At 39.9% G+C, this 22,730-nt stretch overlaps 1 long non-coding RNA gene across 2 annotated transcripts in view; it reads right to left on the reverse strand.

Moving 5' to 3' along the window:
* LOC102546931 (uncharacterized) overlaps positions 1-21,250 on the reverse strand; it is a 98,804-nt gene extending 77,554 nt beyond the window's left edge. The window contains exons 1-2 of one of the 2 annotated variants that reach the window (XR_005496169.2): positions 21,002-21,250; positions 19,262-19,338 (exon numbers count right to left, since the gene is read on the reverse strand). This is a non-coding gene — a long non-coding RNA (uncharacterized LOC102546931). Of the gene's footprint in view, positions 1-19,261; positions 19,339-19,740 lie in introns of both variants that reach the window. The other variant, XR_361280.5, reaches the window with a different exon arrangement.
* Between the last annotated feature and the right edge of the window lie 1,480 nt (positions 21,251-22,730).

Raw genomic sequence — 22,730 nt, forward strand, 5'->3', positions numbered from 1 at the left:
GAAACCTTAGAATTGACTTAACAAATTCATTTAGTGGGCTAGAGTGAGAAGTCAGTGAGAAAAAGTGTTTGCCTTGGAAGCACAGGGACCTAGTTCATCTCCCAGAATGCAGACTTTAAACAAAGAGACAAACAGATCTCTGGAATTCATTGACCAGCTAGCCTAGCTTCCTTGATGATTATAAAGTACCTATGTATTCTCTTTCAGAGAGTAAGACGAACACCATATGAGAAATGAACGATTAGTGGAACCTTGTCCTCCATACACATGACACCTGCATCTGTGTGCCCATGTACACACACACACACACACATACACGAGTATTCACACATGCACACACATATGCATACATACACACATGCACTCATGCATGCACACACATGCACACCCGCACTCACACCAAAAATAAAAACAACCACAAAAACCAAATCTCTTTTAGTTGTCTGTCTAATCATTTCTTCTACAAATATCTACCCTCGATGACTAAATGCTAAACCTAATGTCAAATCTATCAAAATAATCTTTGAGAAAGCAGGTAATACCTATTTTGCCTGGGAAGTTTGAACGCCCAAGTTCTTCAATGGAAGCAAAGCCTTTCTCCCATTTCACATGCATGCTCCAAGGCTGACAAGCTTTCCTGGTGTCTACAGCCCTGAATCATTTGATGATGTCATCAACATCTTTTAACTATCTCACGTGTACACACTTTGGATATAAAGCCTCCCCACCCCTGTCATTTCTACATGACTTCACATTATGTTAGCACCTTCAGTGATGTTGATGCTGGGCTGCTCAGTCACTCATAATTTGCCGGGGCCACTTGTCTCCCCAGTTATTTCAGAGCATACTCTTAACCTTCCCCCATCCTTCCTCCATCTCATCAATTTTTTAGTATTCTCTCAACAGTTCTTCCAGACACTCTCATTAAGGTCAGGGCTAATTAAACTCTTGCTTTTGAACTGTGGCACTGTGGTGTCCTGCCTGGCCCTGTAGGAGGGTTTCCCTTGCATGGAGGAAATGGACCAAATTCCAGACAGTCCTGCACCTGCAATGGCTCACAACCAGACCTGGAACCTCTTTGGCAAAGCTGCCTGTTGGGAACTCTGTTTTACTGGATGATTTTAAGCAGCTTCTTCTCCACCAGAACTCCATGTTCTTCTCCTTTCTTGACCTCTGATAATCCAGTGATTGGAATCTCTCCAATGGTAGACACTCTAGTTTCCCTGTTAGCTTGGCAGACATAACTCCTTGCTACAGACTCAGCAGGCACTTAGCAGTTCCTCTTCAAAATGCTATGATTTGTTGCTAAGAGCAGCCAATAGCACACAAAGCAGTGTACAGGACAGAGAGCAAGGCATCCCAAGGCTGGATTGTAAACAGGAATTACTACAGTCAGATGACCGACAAGGTTCTTCTATCCCATTTTCAAATCCAGCATTCCCTAGGACTCTATCTTGTCACACTTTGGGAAGCACAGGTATTGAAACAAGTACTTAGATCCTTGCCCCACCTTTGCATGAAGGAAGGAAAGCCAGGAAAAGGAATCTGGTAATTGCCAACCTTGGCTGAGCCTTACTTGGTTCTGATCATTGACTAAGTCCTTTGTATTTGCCCATGCCAGTACATTCTGCTAGCAAACGTTTTGTAAAAATAGCGATGTACACCATTAGATAATCCATGTGTTTCTAGCCTTGCTACGAACATTAGTGTCCCACTTCTCACTTTATATTTAGCAAAAAAAATATTCTCAATTTTTTACATTTATTTTTGAGTTGTCTGAACATGATGCTATCATCTGAAATGAAGGATAACTTTCCCAAAGCCACTCAAATAAAAATTAAGAAACTAGAGAAAAGATAAGAACCTGATTTCTTAATTCTCTAGAGGTCCTGGTAAAGGCCTGGGTGGTGTACACTTCTGCTTCTACCTCCTAGCCCCACCTGTCACTGATGCTTCCTGATCTCCACATCACACAGTCTTCTTCCTCCTTCTCTCCTCTCCCTCCCACCTCACAGCACAGAAATGTTCAAGACCTAAATCTGCTTTCCGCATCTGCCAGTTTTCTCAGTCTCCTCTGTCACATAAATGTCAGAGCTATTCTTTACCTGGATTCTGACAAGAGGGGCTAAGGCTGAATTCTCATTACAGTGGAGGAGTCACTTGAGGGGTGATATGCGTGAGAGATTCATATCCTGTTATTTACATTCTTTGTTCTTATTACAAGTGAACCAATAAAGCTAATATCATTATGATGAAAAAGTATTACCCCTCCCTGCTCTTCAGGCTCTCTAGTCAAACTTTTAATGAAGGAAGGCAGGCTCAAATCTCATCTCTCCAAGCACTCAGCCTCTCTCAGGAGTGCAAAAAGTAGAACAAGGGAAATAAGTTTCCGTGATCTTGAGAGCAGTACCACAGGGAATCAAGTCAAATTTTCAATCCCACAGTCCTCCTGTGTGGTTCTGTGAAGGCCACTAAAGCCTGGGCCTCAGTTATGTATCTGTCAATGGAGAAGACATGCAAACATGAGCTCAGTCCCTTCATGTAACAAAATGCTGCATCCCTACTTCATCAGACAGAGAAAGATGTAAGAGAAGAGTTTTGTTAGTTGTTAGTTATATTCTTGGTTTGTTGTTTGTTTTCTATTAAGGCAACTGGCTTTCCTCCTCTCCAGAAAATAGCATCTCGGGGCCTGGAAAACCACTTCCCATGACTTTTCCTTCTAAGAAATTAAAGGCCTCAGGACTGGCTAAGGCTCAGTACTCAGGCTCTCAGTTAATACCTTTAAACATACCGGTTGTCATTTACAGGAAACATAACTACAGTCAGATCTGACTTCCTGCTTCCTTGAAATATTATGCTCCCTTCTATAAGATTCTAGTTTTTGATCGAACATAATTTTTATACAGTATATCTGGATCACAGTCTCCCCTCCTCAAAACTCCTCCCAAATAACGCCTACCAACTTCCTTTCAACTCTATGCCTTTCTCCCTCCCCCTCCCTTCATCTCTCCCTTCCTCCCTCTCTTCTTCTCTCTCCCCATCTCTCTCTGTCTCATTCTCCCTCTCTTTCATTCTCCTTCTCTGTCCCTTTCTCTTGTCTCTCTGTCTCTGTATCTCTCTGTGTCTCTCTCTGTATCTCTCTGTCTCTCTCTTTAGAAAACAGGCAAATAAAAAGAAAAGGAACAGGAAAGAATAGAACAAGCAAAGAAAAAGCATGAAAATATATACACCACACATGTAGACACACATGCTTGTGCAAGTGGGCATACACACCCACCCACCCACCCCCCACACACATCATAATATTAAAGCCGTTTTTTTTTTTTGCTTTATTGTTAAGAACCAGGAAGAATGCCATCCTCCATCTTATGTAGCTTCTCCTACACCGGTACCTAGATTTCTCCCACCTTGGGTGCTTCTTACAGATCCATCTACTGGGTTTGCAAAGGAATAACTGTGTAGTTCAGTGTGGTTTGTATATTAGGAGACTTGATTAATATCTTTCTTTTGTAATTATTATCACTAGAACATAAAATTCTGTTATTTTTTCTTCTTTATGAGTTGAAAGTTTTTATATCATAGGATGGCCTCAAATCTCCAAAATAATTGAGAATGGCCTTGGAATTTGGATTCTTGTCCTCCACCTCTTAAATGCTACATTTGTCTGCTGTGCGACACAGCTGTGTTACGCAGTGTTAGAGATTGAACCCAGGCATGACAAGCAAGCCCTCTACCTACTGTGCTATATTTGCACTTGCAGAATGTGAAACAATTTTAATCTCAAGAGTAACTAAAGAAGAGCATGCTCACATTGCTCTATCTCTATGGCTCCATAGTGGGAAAGCTGGAACTAAACTTCATGTCTTCACCCTCAAATTCTAAGCTCTGTCTCTCAAATTCTAAACTAGTCTCAAGAAAGCTGAAGAGGTCAATGTGAAGCAGGGACATTATTTTAAAAGTATAGATGCAATCTCTATATTGAAATTGAAAACATCTGACCTTAGTCTAAATATCATTAAGAAAATGATTTGCAGAAAAATGGGGAAACAGTGTTTGCTTGGGAAGAAAACAGGGTGTAAGAACGGTGACTGCCTGGCATCTTTATAGGCCTGAGGGAAAATCTTAGCTGACGACATGGCACATGGAGAGCCGGAAGTGAAACAGCTATGAAGAAAGGCAATCTGGTTTTCTTCTAGCCCTCTTGCCTCTTCTTGCTGAGACCCCTTTCCTCTTAGCTTGCCCTGCTTGAGTTTCAGCACCATGCAACAGCCCTCAGCTCTCAAGCGTATAGAATTTCTCCCTTCATATCCAACTGCTCAAGCCACAGTTGGCTCTGCATTCCAAAATCATGATACTAGAAACAAAATGTCCCAAAGACTACATTGACCAGCCTATGTTTCATGTTTTCACTTTCTTTTTCTTAAAGTTGGATATTTTATTTATTTACATTTCAAATGTTATCACCTTTCCAGGTTTCCCCTCTGCAACCCCATCCATCCCCCCCTTACCCTGCTTCTATGAGGGTGCTCCCCTCCCACTTCTGCCTCACCACCCTAGCACTGCTCAACACTGGGGCATCAAGCCTTCACACGACCAAGAGTTTCTCCTCCCACTGATGCCAGATGAGGCCCCTTCAGATTGTCCAGTTCTTCCCTAACTCCTCCATTAGGGTCCCGTGTTCAGATGGCAACTCTACTATTACTGCGATTCATTACTAAGGAACACTGAGGGGTTTTCTTCAATTAACAATATGTTGGTGTGAATTCTATTTTACTTTGGACCTTTCTGTCAATAAAGGCAATTATAAACCCTAGCCAATGTGATTTTAGATGCATAGATCACCGTGAGATGCTTCAAAAAGTCACCCGCCCTCATAGTGGCGAAACGAGGAGACAGAAGCATGAGACAAGGAACAGAACAGAAGAAGGAAGAAACAGATCTACTAAATACTCTCTGGAGTCTCCCTAAATATATTTTCCAAAAAAATATTACCGTGTCTATATCCTTATGCACATGTAGTACATTACGGTAAAGAACTCAGAAAGGTTTCCTCACGTGCTTCATATTGGTGAGCTAGTCAATGCTAGACACTTTGATTTCTCAAATTTCCATCTCCAAATCAGGAATGATTTTAAATCTCTCAACTTCTTTACATAATGGTCTCCATGTTAGATATTCTGTGCAATATTTCAAATAGCTTAAAGACAATTAGAAGACAATAGAAGCTACCAAACAAACTGTGCACCTCTGTGACATCAGCCTTAGTGGCAGATGGTCTATGATGGTTTGGGAAGCTCTTCCCTGACCCTTCTCAACAGTCGCAAATCAGCCATAAATCCCTACATGTATTCCTCGCCTACTTCCCACCATTTATACCCTAAAATCTGCATATCTTTTGCACTTAAACCTAGTGGAAACCTTTGATCAATACAAGCATAAAACATAATGCAAGATAGAGGATGGATTCTTTAGATAATCGAAGTTAAAAACTCTGAGACTCATTTGCTTTAAACCAGAAGTTTATGGATAAAAGACCATTATTTAACAGAGATTGGAAGAAATAAACAAAAGGAACATAGATCCATCACAACTTTGGTGGCACAAGGCATGAAACTCTGGGTATTTGAGTTGTTATTACAAATCGGTAATAACACCACCAAGACTGGTCTTATTTCTTGGGTTGAACTCACATTCTTAAATATGTTCTGTTGTACCACCAGAAACTAAACTACTTCCTATCACTTTAGGTATTTTTTTTGAAACTTTGTTATAATGTGAAAGCAAAGCTTTCCAAAATGCAGAAGATAGAGTTTAATTTCCTCTACCCTGTACCCAAGGCTGGACCCTCAGCTAGCTGACCTTATGCAAAGGTTGGCCTAGAGGTGTAACAAGCGGTTACTCCTAGGGTTTTTGCTTAGTTTGGGTTTGCTTCATCATTACATCTCAGTCTTACATAACTTAGATCCTTCGCTGTGGCAAGTATTTTTGAAATTCGTGTCAGTAGTTTCTATTGTTTTCTATTGTATTCTAGCAAGTTTGACACTAGCAACCAGTCCTATTAGGCTCATCAGAGGTTGGTGAGAGGCCAACCCCAGAAATTCTACCATTCATCTAGGAGATTAATTGATCTGGAGATTTCCATGCTGGTTTGGCAGTTTGACCTTGAGTAAATTATTTAAATCTTCTGGGTCACAATTTATTCATTTATAAATTAGAGGTAATAATAGTCTTGAACCCATAACATTGAATATTAAATATAATAATGAGATATGAAGAGTTCTCCCATAACACTTGCAGCCTTTTAAATATCCAACTCCTCACCCAATGTTACTTGCTAATATGATGCAAAATTCACCTTTCTTCCCTGTCAGAAGATTGCTTGCCTCTCATAAATAGGGTTAGATTGCTCTCTTTTAGAGCATTATAAATATCTTCAAGAGTTCCTTATTCAAATATCTGCTTTTTATAACAAACAAATTAATTGACAATATTTCTGAGGCCAAGAAAGTGCATGCTGACAGGAGCCTGATATACCTGTCTCCTGAGAAGCTCTGTCAGAGCCTGACAAATACAGAGACAAGTGCTAGCAGCTAAACATTGAACTCCATTGGAGGAATTAGAGAAAGGATTGAAGGAGCTGAAGGGGTTTGCAACCCCATAAGAGCAACAGTGCCAACCAACCAGAGCTCCCAGGGACTAAACCACCATCCAAAGAGTACACATGGACAACCCATGGCTTCAGCTCATATGTAACAGAGGATGGCCTTGTTGGACAGCAATGGAAGGAGAAGCCCTTGGTCCTGCCAAGGCTAGACTGTGGGGGAATGTCAGAATGTCAGGGTGTGGAGGCAGGAACAGGTAAGTGGTTGGGTGGGAGAACACCCTCATACAAGAAGGGGGAGGGGACAAGATGGGGGGGGTATGGATGGGAAACCGGGAAAGGGGTAACATTTGAAATGTAAATAAAAATATCCAAAAAATATGTTAAAAATTTAAAATGAGTTATTATCTGGTTATCTGGTATTAGTACAGCACAAGGACTCACCAGTGACTTAATGACCTGTAGCTAACAATATGGAATTTGCCTCTAATTTATAGCATAAATATCTGCCCAAGAACCTTGTCAATGGAAAGAACTCTAGGCTGGACCTTAGAACCTGAGCATGAAGTTAATGCAATCTGAACAAGCCTCTCACTATGATTTAAACCTTACAATACTTATTCCTTTCAGCTGACCTAAACTGTTGACCATGTTAGAATATGAATGACACAGTTACAATGATAGCTACTTCGGGAATTTAGTGTGCACACCATTTGTAATAGAATTAGGCAGTGCAGTTTCCTTTGACATCTTTACCTGGAAAATTCTCATGTTGTGTATGTTCTCTGACACGGCTGCCTCTTGGAAACTAAACAATCTGATAATACTGTTACACTAAAGGCACCAAACATAAGTGTTACTGTAAGAAATGGAGAGTCTAGACAGTTAGAAGATTAGTCAAAATTGAAGAGATGTGGCAAGCCCATGAGCAAGGAGTATTTATAAAAAGGGTACTGTGCGATATTTATCCAATCACATGACCTGAATGAAGTATGTGTATATAGGTGTTTGGATGTGTGAGTGTGTGTGCATATATGTATGTTTGTGTGTGGGTTCAGTGATTTCTAGCTATTTATTTATAGCTAGAACAGTCTTTGATGAGCGCTAACTGTGCAAGTAGAAATTCTATTCAATAAGCAAGGCAAGGAAGAGGCCACCAACAACATTCTGAAGGGAGATATGTTGACGGCATGTAATCACAACCTGAAGGATGTTGCACTGTCCAGGAAGTCCTCCTAACAGACTTTAAGAAGTTGTTTATAAAAAGAGGTTAAACAAAATAAAGAAAGAAAAAGTATTTTTAAAAGATAGGATAATATACATGAACCCAGAGTAAGAGGTATATAAAGGCCAGAGAGGAGATGAGTTTGAATAGAACACATAGCGAAGAAAAGAGTCTTGGCAACAGATTCCCAAGGGAGAATGTCAGGTTTAATTTTATAATACAGTGTGGTTCTTAGTTGCCATAAGAACATTGAATACCATATGGAAAGATATAATCTTACTGTATCTTAGAATAATAACCCAGCATCACCATGTGAATAATGGCTCAGACCCAGAGGAACTGTACAGGAAAAACTACTGCAGAAGACTGAGAGCTTAGGTCAAAGTGGAACACATTAGAAAAAAGGAGAAGGATTTCTGGTGGATTGCTGGTAAAAATCCACAAGCTGTTGCACATGGTTGAATCTAGGAGACAAGGGTAAAGAAGACTAGGATGAAGCTTTACTCTCTGAGGTACTCTGATGGAAGATGAAGTTTCTATTGCCCAAAGCATGTCTGGAAAATTCTGTCTTTCTTGTTCAAGATAATTTTCTGTATGTTGTACTCTACCGCTTCGGCCTTCTCATATACTAATAGGGATAAAACATGTAGTGAGCAAGCCCAAATTATGTAATGTAGTGAAAAATAAAAGCAATATATTAATGAAACAGAAAGCAAACAGATACTTAACACAGAGCTAAACTTCAGGTCTTATCATCTACGGTTTTGAAGCAGATGGGATTGGCAAGGACTAAGTTTCTTTCTTTTATTTTCCCTCTTTATTAAACTGGGTATTTCTTATTTACACTTCAAATGTTATTCCCTTTCCTGGTTTCCAGGCCAACATCCCCCTAACCTCTCCCCCTCCCCTTCTATATAGGTGTTCCCCTCCCCATCCTCCTCCCATACCGCCCTCCCCCCAAGAATCTCATTTACTGGGGGTTCAGTCTTGGCAGGACCAAGGGCTTCCCCTTCCACTGGTGCTCTTACTAGGCTATTCATCGCTATCTATGAGGTTGGAGCCCAGGGTCAGCCCATGTATAGTCTTTGGGTAGTGGCTTAGAACTAAGCTTCTCAAAAGAGACTAAATGTTCTTCTGTTTGAAAGTAAAGCAGAATCCATTCCCATTGCTACAAATAGGTTATGAAAATAAGATATTGGTTATTAAAATGATTTCTATCCACATAAATGCAAATTGATATGCTTATATTGAGGAATTTTAGGATATCTTTAAAAATAAATACCAAAATAAAAACAGAAGCAATTCGTGTATCTGCAAATGCAAAATGGATTCAAAAGAACCTAGGAAGAAAGCTTTCACCCAGATGAGTGTTAATAGTACAATTCTGTCTTATAGTGGAGATTGATGGATTTCAAGTACTTATTTAGGTATTGGCTATACATCAATAATAGTGAACTGTACTATAAGTTAAGTTAAATATAAAGAGAATTAAGCAAGTACTGTAATCTCAAAAATCATATGCTGGAAAACAGATATGCATATTGTTTTTGGAAACCTTCATTGACTCTAGTGAGACACTCAAGGCCTCTAACATTTTCAATGGCCCAATAACCATATCAGCCCAAAAACTGGATCTTAAAGGTTAGAACATCTCATTGCAAAATAAGTAGTCATGAAGAGCAGAGAGATAGAAAGTTAGAAAGAAAATCAGAAAAATGAAAGTTCCCACAGAATACATGCCCATTATCCTAAATTTCAAATAATAAATACTGAGAAAAAAAAAGAAGAAATAAAAAAGACAGAGATATCAGAAGAAAAACAGAAAAGGAAGGTGGGGAGAGGGAGAAGGAAGAAAGATGACAGGTGAGATAAAATACAGGGGTGAGGGAAATAATGAGAAGTGAGGGAGGGAAGGAAAGAGGGAAGGTGGAAGAAGGGAGAAAAGTATAAAAAGAAAATGGACTCCCAAAGACTAAACTACCAACCAAAGACTACCTATCGAGGGACCTGTGACTCCAGCCCCATATGTAGCAGAGGGTGGCATTGGCTGGCATCAATAGGAGGAGAAGCCCTTGGTCCTGTGAAAGATTATTTCCCCAGGGTAGGGAAATGCCAGGGCAGTTAGGTAGGAGTGGGTGAATGGGAGGGGGAGCACCCTCCTCGAAGCAGGGGGAAGGACAGTGGGATGGGGGGTTTCAAGAGTGTTAAGTGGGAAAGGGGATAGCATTTAAAATGTAAATACATAAAGTGTCCAATAAAGAAAACTAAATAAATGCTAATTTTAATTAAAAGATAATGTAGAGCTTCTTTGAGATTCAGGATAAATGTACAAACCTAAGTTCTTGTTAATACACATTTACTGTCATATCAGATATGGCAATTTAGAAATATTTTATGCAAACTAGTACATTCAGTACCTCCTATCCACCATCACACTTCAGAGTTCAAATGCACGTGTTGGCTATATTAAACAAGATAATATTTGTTACAGTCTGATGCACAAGAAGAATGCTGTCTGTGTTAAGAACTATTGTTATGGCTATTCTTGGTTGTCAACTTGACTACATCTGGAAATAAAACCATAAATGAAGGACAAAAAATGGAAGAATAAGAAAACAGGGAGGGAGGGAGAGAGATGATGGCAAAATGTTATACAAAGACAGTTTCTGAAATGGCTGCTTTCATGTAAAATTAATGTAGAAAAGTCAAGGAATTAAAAATTATTGTACTTCAGATGGTTAAGGATATAACTGATGGCATAATTTTGGTTATTTTATTTTTATGTTTGAAGTTTATGGTAATAAGCTCCTGTGTGTAGGAAATCTTTTATAATCTAAATATTACTGTCCACATAAAATATTATATTGCCACTACAATGCAAAACAGGTCTTGATCACAATGATGCCCAAAGCACTGGAAAAAGTCAGGCTGATTCATCTCTAAAGGGAAGGCCAGGCAGAAGGAAAAAGTCAACCAAGGTATTCAAAGCAAGGGCAGCAAGTCATACGGCAAATCTACAAATCTATCAGAATCCACCCATAGAAAATATACTGACCAATTAAGAATTATTCCAGGAATGCAAATTGAAAGAAAGAAAATCTCATATAAGTGTTTGAGGTAAACATACACACACATACACACACGTGTGTGTGTGTGTGTGTGTGTGTGTGTGTGTGTCACATGCATTTATGCTCCTGCCAAGCTTAGTAATAAAAAATGTGATTTCTTTCATCAATTTGACTCTTTGATTTGCTTTTGTTTTTAGAAAACTTAGTTTTTTATGTGCTGTGTGTGTATGTGTATGTTCTGTGTATACGTATGAACACGTCTGTAGTTGTCCACAAAGTCTAGAGGGAGGGTCATATCCCTGAGAGCTAAATTTATAGTCAGTGGGGAGTCACTCATTGTATGTTCAAGTAACTAAATTAGGTGTTCTGAGAGAGCAGTATACACTTTGAACAGTATTCCATCTCTCATGCCTTCAACTCCTTGTGTTGAATAAGTTCTCCAATACAGTGTGATCAAAACAAAAATGTGAGAGTTTAGAAAGCAAGAATCAGAACCCCATTGCTGAGGGTGATAAGAAGATGCATATACATAAATTTTAGGCAGCTATAAATAATCTTAGACTCATGGGTGACAAAATAAATAAAGGCAATTTGAATTGTCATACTCCATAGGTGAAATTACAAGTGATAACACCACTAAGTAACTGAGAATAAATCTAATGAAAGACAAGGAAAGCCTGTACTTTGAAAAATACGAAATTGTACTTAGAGTTACTTTTTTACTTTTATTGAAAACAGATTCTCCTGTCATATAATACACCCCAGTCAAAGTTTCCCTTACCTCCTGTCATTCCAGCTTCTCCCCAACCTCCTCTCCTCTAGACCCACTCCCACACTGTTTCCTCTTCAGAAAAGATCAGACTTTTCCATGATGGAAAAACAATGTGCTCAAAGAAGGGATAGCATTTCAAGTTGTCAGTTCTTTAATTTCATTTTATACTCTGTGTGTGTGTGTTTGTGTGTGTGTGTGTGTGTGTGTGTGTGTGTGTGTGTGTGTGTATGTTTGTGTGTGTGTGTGTGTTTGTATACTTGTATTCACAGGCCATGGCATACATGTAGAGGGCAAAATATATCTTGCAGGAGTTCATTTTCTCCTTCCATCATTTGGGTGCCAGGAGTAGAAGTTGGGTCTTTAGTCTTGGACAGTGAGTACTTTTACCCTGTAAATCATCTGTCTTCTTGAACTTTTTAATTTTTTCTTCTTATTTTAAATGATTTGTAAATTCATCTATGCAATCTAAGCATATATATAATATATATGATATATAAAATATGAGCCATGAGTCACTAAAGATAAATGTGGAAAAGATAAATGAGAACAGAACACTGGTCTTCCCAGATGTCTAGAGGAAGGATCATATCCCCGAGAGCTAAATTTATAGTCAGTTGGGAGCCACTCATTGTATGTTCAAATAACTAAATTAGGTGTTAGTATACACCTAAGAGAGAGCAGTATACACTTTGAACAGTATTCCATCTCTCATTCAAACCCACAAATGAAGTCTACCAGAGTAGAAAGAAACAGATTTCAAAAGAGAAACAAGGTACTCCCAAATCCACTCATGAATATAAGACACAGTTCTCAGCTCACTAAGGGGAAAATGTGGCAACAGGTATAAATAAAATGAGCTCTACATATAAAGCAATTGCACCTGAATTTCTCACTTTACAGCATACATACAAATCCAGCTTCAGGTTTGTGTATATTCAAAAAACAAAAACAAAAAAAAAAAACAAAACAGCAAAAAAAAAAAAAAAACCCAAAACATTCTTTGAGGGCCAGAAATGCGGCTCAGTAGAAAAGAACTTGGCTATCATGTTCATAAAATGTGAAAGCACAATTCAAAACAACAATAAAAAAGAGGAAAGAGCTATGGTTGGAAAATATATTTGCAATGCAAGTTAATTCAAACACTATAAGCTAAATTTTTGGTTATAAATGGCATATGTGGAGTTGGAGAAAGGGTTCAGGCATCAAGAGCACACACATGCTTCTCTTATAGATGATCCAAGTTCAGTTCCCAGTGTAAATATTGCGCAATTCACAACCACCCATAAGTCTATCTCCACCATATCTGATCCTCTAATCTTCTCTCCTTAGCACCCTACAAATATGTGCATGCCTGCCCATACACACCGACTTTTTTTTAAAATCAAATAATCAAGACATGATCTCATAGTGTACTTCTGGCTGGCCTGGCAGTCTTTATCAACCAGGACAGCCTTGAATTGATGTGAGTCCATAATTCGTTGCCTCCCTAGAGCTAGTATTAAAAGTATGTGCTACCATATCTGGCAAAATGAATCATTTTAACAAAAGAAACAACATATACCTAAGGATAAGTTCAGGGCTGTATGACATCCCATCACAGGACATTATGGGAAATTGGGGATGTTACCATTTAGTACAGCTGACGCTTTTGCCCAGAATGCAGTAAAGGATGGTCCTCACACAGGCATCCTGTCACTTTAGAAAAGAAGGAGAAAGAACAAGGAAAGAGGCACATCTGTGCTGTGTAAAAACATCATTGCTAGAATCCTGAAGATTCCATATCATTATCCAGAGTTGTGCTTTTAGTCATGATGGAGCTTGAAAAGCAAGATTCACCTTTTAGTGTGCACATATGCCTGCATTTAAAAAACCTGTTAAGATGAAAAGAACATCATGACTTCTACAGAGACAGCTGTCTGCCTCTGCTCCTGGATGACTCAATATTGAGGTCTCAGAAGCAGTGCACTCAAGATCAAATACCAGTAAGAAATGTTGCCAACTCAATCAAATGAGCTTGATAAAAATTCGGAATTATCTATCAAGCACCAAATTGAAAATGTCACAGCTGACCACATGGGGATAAAGCCCAGAAGAATGCCCATGTTAGGATTGGAATTTCAAGTTATTACTGAACACATGAGAACTATCTGTGGTTGGTTATGGTTGCCAAGAACAGACAGTAAAGTTTAACAGGTGAAGGAAGGCTTAGGATTGAGTACTGAATCGTCAATGCTCATTATGGTCATTACCTAGAAGTTAGTTAAAAAAAAATAATGGTGTTGATGTCATCTACAGGAAGTCTCCAGGAAAAAGATGGTAAAAAGAGTTTGTTTTCTTTCTTTCTTTTTTTTTAGAAATCAAGAAAACATGGAAAAGAAAAAAATATAATGTGGTGGACTTTAGTGCAAAAGTGAGTGGAACGATGGATTTTAGACATGACCTTGAGCAAAGTGACTTCCAGATGCTCTGGATTCACAGAAGCAGATGATTGGAAACAATTTAATTGCTGTAGAGCAGTTGGTATATGAACAAGGTATGGTGCCAGTCTGGCATAATGGACCAAGCTTTAATTTCAGCATTCAAATGCTGAGACAGATCTCTCTTCTTCAGAGTCACCCTTGGCTACATAATGATACTTGTATTTTTTTAAAGGTTTAATATTAATATAAAATATAAATTATATCAATTACAAATAGTATCTATGTCAATTTATACACTTAAATTATTATTATTATTTTTTTAAAAAGGATACCCAGCTAATGATTCTTGACATTCCGTTCTGTGAAAGAAACCAGGTACACATGCAAAAATACTGTACAATTCTACAATTGTGAAATACACCAGGTAGTCAAACCCATCAAATCAAAGTAAAATGGCAATTGCCAAGGCATGGATGTATGAGTGAAGAAATGAGTGTGACGTTTCTGTCAAGTCAGATAAATAATCTCCAAAGATCTTGTGCTAGGTATGCCCTGTACTCAACGCGATCCACACTTAACAGGCATACAGATCTCATGCTGTATTCTAACCAGAATAAAAGAGCATGAGCTCCTGAAACAACATGTTGAAATTCTACTCTTAAGATGGCAAGAGTCACAGGGTGGCGTATAGCAATGAAGGTGGGTGAGGAGTTTAAAACTGTGTTAGCTTTCAGAGACTGGGCCTCATAGGCAGCTCAGGCTCCTTTGAAGCTGGTTATCTCCCTGCCTCGGCATCAGAGTATTGGGGGGACAGGAAAATGTAATTATGCCTAGATACCAAATTTCATCAACAGGAGGGTAGAAGTTGTGAAGTTCTGACCGGGCTGATTACATAAGGGATCTGGTGCAACTTGCTGCAATGAGAATGCTGGTGAAGACTATGCTGCAACTGGACTTGGAGTGTAGCACCAGTCTGAGACCCATCAATCACCCCCAGCAACGTTATTGTCAGAGAAGGGGATGGCATCCTCAGAAAGTTGAGCCATTGGAGTCTTGTGTGATGCCATTTACTTCCACTAAAAATGAAGGATGAGATCACCTGCTGAAACTTGGCAATGCAGACAAGGTGGCTAGATTGGTAGCAACTGGAGTTCTATACAAGTTACAGTCAAGCTGAAGGGTTGCCGGCCAGATAAACACAGCAGAATCTACCAGAGAGTACAGTACCACTCACTGCAGGACGTGGGTCCCCACAGTCTGCTAGCACAAGTGTGGAGCTACGGTATCATGCTGTTCTAGGGATAATTCCTCAGAAAAGCATATTTCCTACCAATCACTTCACTGAAAGTTTGTGAATTTAAGAACAGGGAACACAGTGATGGGTCTTTGCACAGATTGAATTATAGTGACACATCAAGCCTTGACTGAGACGGAAGAGGGAAAGCAGGATAATCCACAGATAGAAAAACAAGAAATGGTTGAAGGAACTCACTCAAACATTTGAAATAAAGCCGCTAGAGCAAAACGCTAGAAAGATGGGAAATTGGGATCTGTGGATAATGTTAAACTTGCTACTTTGAAAGTAAAGATACTTTTAAGATTAAGGTGAAGAGCTAGAAAAATATTATACAGGGAAGTATTTAAGATAAGGGAGAAATATGCAAATTATAAATATTCCAGAGAAGGAAGTTTCATCTAGGGTTGGAAGTATGGCAGTGCAATGGCTTTGGGTAAGGTAGTTCAGTTCAAAGGCAATGTGACCTCAAGATGGATATTGGCCAAGGGCATAAAATAAAGGAATAGATGTTAGGCAAGGGGCATTCCTGCTGGCTACAGTCAGAACTGAGACATGGGTGAGCCTTTCTCAGAATGACTTGAGAACTGTCAAGCTTTCATCTTCAACTTTCATCAATTGATATGTTGGATAGTCTATATTCAGAGAATCCAGACTCACAAATGATATCTTAAAATAATCTGGTGATTGGTGGCCCCAAGTTTGGCACTAGGATTAGCTGTGACAACATGATACTTTATTGATAGTGGACTTTTCTTGACCTTCTAGCTATACACACACACACACACACACACACACACACACACACACACACACACACACACACACGATCTTGGCAATACAGCCTTTTTCCTGTTGCTTTCCAAACGCTTAAGAGTAGATTTCCAATCTCTAAGCTTCATCCTCTCACTGCTTGAATTTGCTGTATGGAAACAACCTAGGAGACTTTTATCTACAGGTATTAATGGTAATTGATTTGAAGAACCAGAAAAATTCAGACCCCCTAGCAAACAGAGTAGAGCCAAAAATGTAGGTTAGCCAGTTCAGTGACTCTGTTCCAGGAACTTGACTGACCATAGAACTGATAATTATACCAGACGGTTCAGCAACTTTCTACCAGGAACTAGCTGACCATAAAGTTAGATTAAAATCTTAAAGAACAATCTTGAAAAAGAGGAAGCTCCTCCCAGGAACTAGCTGACCATAAAGTTAAACAATCTTGAGAAACAGGAAGCTCCTCCTTGTGATTTTTCACTGGTATTCTCGACATTTGTGGTTTCTTCCTTTAAATACCTCTTCTCCCAGCCGCTCGGGGTTGAACTCCTCTGCCCATGTGTGGGATACGAGTATTGACCCCAGTGTACTGGTTCCTATCAATAAACCTCATGTTTTTACAGCAAGGACGGTCTTACATGAGTTCTTGGGGGGTAGCTTCATCCCAAGTCTTTAGTGAGGGTCTCTCTGCTTTGGGGGTCTTTCAGATTGACTAATTAGTCAATGCAATTTAAGCAGTCACATAGCTGGAGGTTTCAAGACACAATGCACTACCCAGAAGACATTTCTTTGTTTTTTAAATTGGATATTTCTTTATTTGCATTTCAAATGTTATTCCAGGCTTCTTGTCCATACTCCCCATCCCCTCCCACTCCCCTTCTTCAATACAGGTGTTCCCCTCCCCATCCACCCCTCTTCCCAACCCCATATTCCCTTACACTGGGGTCTAACCTTGGCAGGACCAAGGGCTTCTCCTTCCTTTGGTCCCCAACAAGGCCATCCAGAGGACATTTCTTAAGTCAGAATCTCAGAATTTTATTCTAAAAATGGTTGAATTCCAAGCTCTGTGAGAGAGACAATTAGAAAGTCTCTCTCTTTTTTTAATTTCTGAAATGTATTCCTTTATGGACCCAACATTTAAAGACCTATTACACATAACCCAAGGTACTGGGCATAAGAAATGGCCCAGCTAGTGCCCCACACATCAAATAATTTATAGTCTGGTAGAAAGACAGACAACTGTAAGAATGAAAGAGACAGAAAGGAGAGGCCAAAACACAGTCCCTTCATTTTCTCTGGAAACTGGTTCATTGTAAATGACCCATCTGTTTCTTCCCCCACCAGCTCTGGTGACCCTTTCTATGCATCCTGAAACATGTAGCTGAAGTTTCTTTTAAGTACAAACTTAAAAAGAAAGAAAGAAGAACCTTTTGTTAATTCTGCATATTCTTCCATTTCCAAACATCTCTTCTTAACCAAAATAATCTTAAGTTTGGATACATGTTGAATTTACCTGAGAGACTTTTAAATATACTTGTGATCGCTTTTAGCTTCAAAAAGCCTCAGATACAACCGGTTTTATAAAGTGGGTTTTTTTGTTTGTTTGTTTTTTGCTTTTTTGTTTTTTTGTAAAAGTTGACTCATAGGGATTCTAATAAAGCCATGGAAAAGCTACTTTTCTCAAGAGGGGTAGGGCAGTGTCTTGACCTCATTGAGCATGCTGGTCATCCCTATCATTCCAGCAATCAGGAGGTTTGAGACAGGAGGATCAGGAGTTCAAATTCAGTCTCAGGGATGGGCTTTCTGTTATGCCATGACATGAGTCTCAAGGTGAGCCTCTCATTGGTTGAACATTTCCCTAATTTCTGTTTCATCTTTATCCATGCAGGAAAAATTGGCTGAGTTGGTGTCCCAATCCCTCCATTGGATGCTCTACCTGGTTACTAGAGGTTGCTATTTCGGCCCCATATCCCCTACTACTATGGATTGTAACTAGGGTCACCATCTTAGATTCCAAGGAGCTCCCATTCTCCTTGGTTTCTAACTCATCCCAGAAATAAGCTCCCCTATTTCATGTCTCTCTCCCAGTTCTCTCTTCCTCTGTCCTCCCCACACTTGATTGCTCCTATTACCCTCCCCATACTCCTCCAACACATTTCCCTCCTTCCATCTACCACTGATATCTATTTTATTTCTCCTCAGTGAGATTCAAGCCTCCTCTCTCAAACCCTCCTTGTTACTTAGCCACCTCCAACACTACTAATAATGTTCTGCTTTACTTGCAGACAGGAGTCTAGCATAACTGCTCTCCGAGAGGCTCCTGCCAACAGCTGTTGGAAGCAAACGCAGAGACCCAGAGCCAAACATTAGGCAGAGCTTGGAGAATTTGTGGAAAAGGGGAAGGAAAGGTTTAAGAAGCTATGGAAGTGGCGGATACCACGGAACACTTAAAGAACTAGTGAATCCAGGCATATAGGGGCTCAATGAGACTGAACCATCAACCAAAGAATATGCATTGGACCGACTTAGGCACCGTATGTGGGAATGGTAACAGCAGAAACAGGGACCGTCTCTGACTCTGTAGCCTGCTTTTGGATTACTTTCCTCTAATTGGACTGCCATGTCTAGCCTCCATAGAGCTGTACCTAGTCCTGCTGCAACGTGATATGCTAAGGCTGATTGATATCCATGGAAAAGGGGAGATAAATTGGGGAAGGAATGTGAGAGGAGGGAATGGAAGGAAGGAGTAAAGGAGGGGAAGCTGCAATCTGGATGCAAATTAAATAAATTAATTATTGAGAATAAACAAAACAAGGACAATAACCAAAAAACAAAACAAAACAAAAAACAAAGTCAGTCTCAAATGGCATAAGTAGTCAATAAATGGTAGCTGTTATCTTCAAATTAATCAGTGTTCATCACTCAGCTTGCTTCTGACACGTGGATGATACAATTTATCTAACAGGAGCTGGGAGACAGCTTCAGCTGGCTATGGGTAAAATGACTTAGGAATTACTTTACTTGTACTTGGTTTCCTCAATGCACTGACAGCTAAAAGGCAAGACTCTTGACAGTCAGTTTCTCCATCTATGAAATAGGCAAGTTACCATGCTGGTGAGAGGGTGGGTCTATTCATCCTTGTAAAAGTCCAGACGAGTTCACGACTTCCGTCTCCATGAAGCACCTATAACAGTGGAGACATTTACAGCCAGTCTGGTAGGTGAAAGCTGCAGCAGAGCCAGCCTTAATCCCTGCTCCCAAACCCTGGAGCACACAGAGTTGTAGAGCTTATTGGTCCCATTAAACCCCTGATAAAATGACTGTAAATTAGTTCCTGAAGAAAATGTTCATGACCTTTGCTTTTTATGCTCTGGGTGGATATTACACCCCACATATTTCCAAAATGTCACCTTTCATGGCTATGCCTGAGAAAGGGAGAAGCGGAAGTGCGAAGAGTTGGGGCAGGGCCTCTCCCCAGGTCTATTATTTGATTTTTTTTTCTGATTTGATTATTCTTTTCTTTTCTCCCCAGGGCCACTTAGAAAATTTAATGAATGGCTTCAAACATGGATGATCTATTGAGTACCTGAGTTTAACAGCCTCTCACTGTACCCTGAAAATACACCCCATGTGCGTCAATGGCAGTGTTGCTACATCACTTCTGTTCTGTAATTTGCTTTGAAGATTCAGATCCATGTACAACATGGAGTTGTCTAGACAATTGCATCCAAGTATCTATGACATAATAATCATACCCCTCCCCCTGGGGACTGTCTCTTGTTCCCTTCCCTTTGCCCTTGAACCTCTTCTTTCTAGCGATTCCCTCCTGTTTTCTTGTCTCTTAATTAAATTGCACCCTTTCCTATTTTCCTGGAGGGATTCCTCACGGGTGCTTCTACATTTCAAGATGTTTCCTTTTCCCTAACCTTGCCATTCCGGGCCAAGTTCTTCCTACGAACAGTAGGATGCAGAGGAGGTACCTGGCGCCTATCCAGAGCAAAGCAGGAAAATGCTACAAATGAGAAGGTAGAGAGGGGTCTGCCTGCTTTCTTTTGGCAAAAAACCCTGCTATAGAAACCTATGTAGATGAGGGGGCACTGAGCCATATATAAGTGAGTAATTATCTACTGTTACAGGCCTTATTATCTCTCCAAATGTTTGCTGAAATTCTGTTGGGCAACCATCTGGACCCAGAGATTTACCCGTGGATAGAGAGCACATTGTGGTTTTAAAGTGAGATAGGAAATTTTCTTTCTCTAATTCTTTTCTGTCATCTTCTGTTAAATAATTTAACCGAATGTCTCTTAGATAGCTCTCTGTGAGTCCTCAGAGTAAGTGGTTCTGTGTGAGACACTCATATAAAATATTCTTTGGAAGTTTTTTTCCCCTTTTCCCCCACTAGAGAATCCAAGGACAGTTTGCCATCTGTTCTAAGAATTTCATTAATGCACTTATTTTCTCTTTCTCTTTGCAAGAGTGGTCAGTCCAGGTAATTTGTAGCCTTCTCCCCGTTCTGGGAGAGCCTTGTAGCCCAGAAGCCTCACCCCATCACTGTTAAGTCCCGGCTCTCTCATTAAGGCTTCTCTCTAGTGGCTTTGTTAGCTATGAACAACAAAGCCTGTGTCCCAAAATCTGGCTTGGTATCAATAATTTAACAACATGTCATAGACAGCAGTGAACCACGCTGCTCGGGCTGAAATATTCCTAGGGCTCTCCATCTATTATGTTCTGCTTTCCTGGTACTTGGTGACTGAAACACAGGTGGGCATGCATTTTCCCAACTCTCAAGAAAGGATAATGGCATAGGGGAAGGTCTATTTGCATTACAAAAGGAACCCTCGACTTACCAGAAAGCTCACCTCAGACAGTCTTGAAATTAAGAGTTCCTCTTTGGTATGTGAAAGTTTATAGGCTTAGTGGACTTGGGGCTTTCTGTGAAACCTGTCCTCCCAAGAGGACTAGCCAGCTCAGACATCACAATGGACTCACCCTCCTTCAGATATGAAAGTGGCAAATCTGTGCATAAAATGTCTGAAATATATCATCTCCAGACCAGGAGTTCTGCTTCAGATTTTCCTGTTCAGAGTAGACACCAGGACAACTGCACCTGATGCTCAGACTTTTGTGTAGAGACCTGGTCAGGTTCGTCTCCACAGTTCCAGAAGAAATGTCCAAGTAGTAAAACTTCACACAGCTTTGAGAAATTTCTGTTGTATTAATTGCATTAGGGAATTGGAGAAAGTTCTTAACACTACAAACATCATAGACACATAAATACCCAGACACTGTTTGTATCATTCTTAACTTCTCTATCCTAGGACTACAGGTCCTTTTCTGTGTGTTATAACTCAGTATCTAGTTGTACAAGTAAGTTGTCTGTTCCAGGGACACACCTCAGTGATGCAGGGAACTGTGCCTGGCGCACTCTACCTAGTGTCTCTATCAAGTCCTGAAGCTGAACTAGCCTCCTTACATCAGAGAACACTCCCTTTATATCCCACCTGCCTCCTTTCACGTAAGTAAATTTCTTGGTGTGAGTTGAATTTCCCTGCTTTTACAGCAAAGTTTGTTCCCTTTGTGGCGAACATACTCTGAAAAATCAAACAGGATTGGCAAATTTTCAAACATTGTGCTTGGACATGGACAGGGGACAAATATAATATGCCCATGAAAACATGTCCTACTGTGTTCTGAGTTGTCACATTTGGCTTAGATCAGGGGGCATCAATGGAAGCCTTACGTCTCTTGTGTGGTTTACCTGATCAATGAGAGATTGTGATTCTGGTCAGGAAGGTAAGGAGGTCTTGAGGCCTAAACAGGGATGGAGATGGTAAAAGATCAGTTTTACTGATGTTCCTTCTACCTTTCCTTCTCTGAGACACTTGCATGTCATAGCCACAGATATCCCCCAAATATCCCACTTACATCTCAGCCTTGCTCCTGCTCAAAAAGATGGGCACCCTTTACTTTTCTCCACCACTCAAAAGACATAAACAATTAAGCTCAGGGATGGACATATTTCTGAATGAAAAGGAGGCACTTTAAAATTTCCTGTTATGACCACAGTTGTAAATGGGAAAATATCTCAAGTAAGAAGGAATGTGTAGTCACCTGAGATAAGAGCGCCTCACTCTTTGAGACTTTATAAATAGTCCCATGCCACTTGTCAATCTAATTATATTCTAAATGTCAGAATCTTAGGACAAGTGTTACAATACCGACAGTCATGGCAAGTTTAAACTGACAAGTACTCCAGGGGTTCTTTTGTGTAGCAGGCACCAAGTGCCTGCTAGCGTGGATGCTCTTACTCTTACACTATTCATTAAATCAACACAGATTTTTGTCATTGTAGAAATGGGTGGAGTGGATTGATGTACTTTATATACTTTGTCAATTTACTCAGTTAATGAGCGGCAGAGGTGGGATTTAATTATTAAGTCAATTATTGGGCTTTAGTCTTAGTGAATTTTTCTTTCAAAACCAACACTTCAGAAACAAGAACAATATTAAGAGTTAGCATTGGTGCAATCCCTTGGTTCTGAACGTTGTCTCAACCACATCGCTTCATGGTGTGCA

Source organism: Rattus norvegicus, chromosome 18 (genome assembly GCF_036323735.1).
Source record: "Rattus norvegicus strain BN/NHsdMcwi chromosome 18, GRCr8, whole genome shotgun sequence".
Lineage (NCBI taxonomy): Eukaryota > Metazoa > Chordata > Mammalia > Rodentia > Muridae > Rattus > Rattus norvegicus.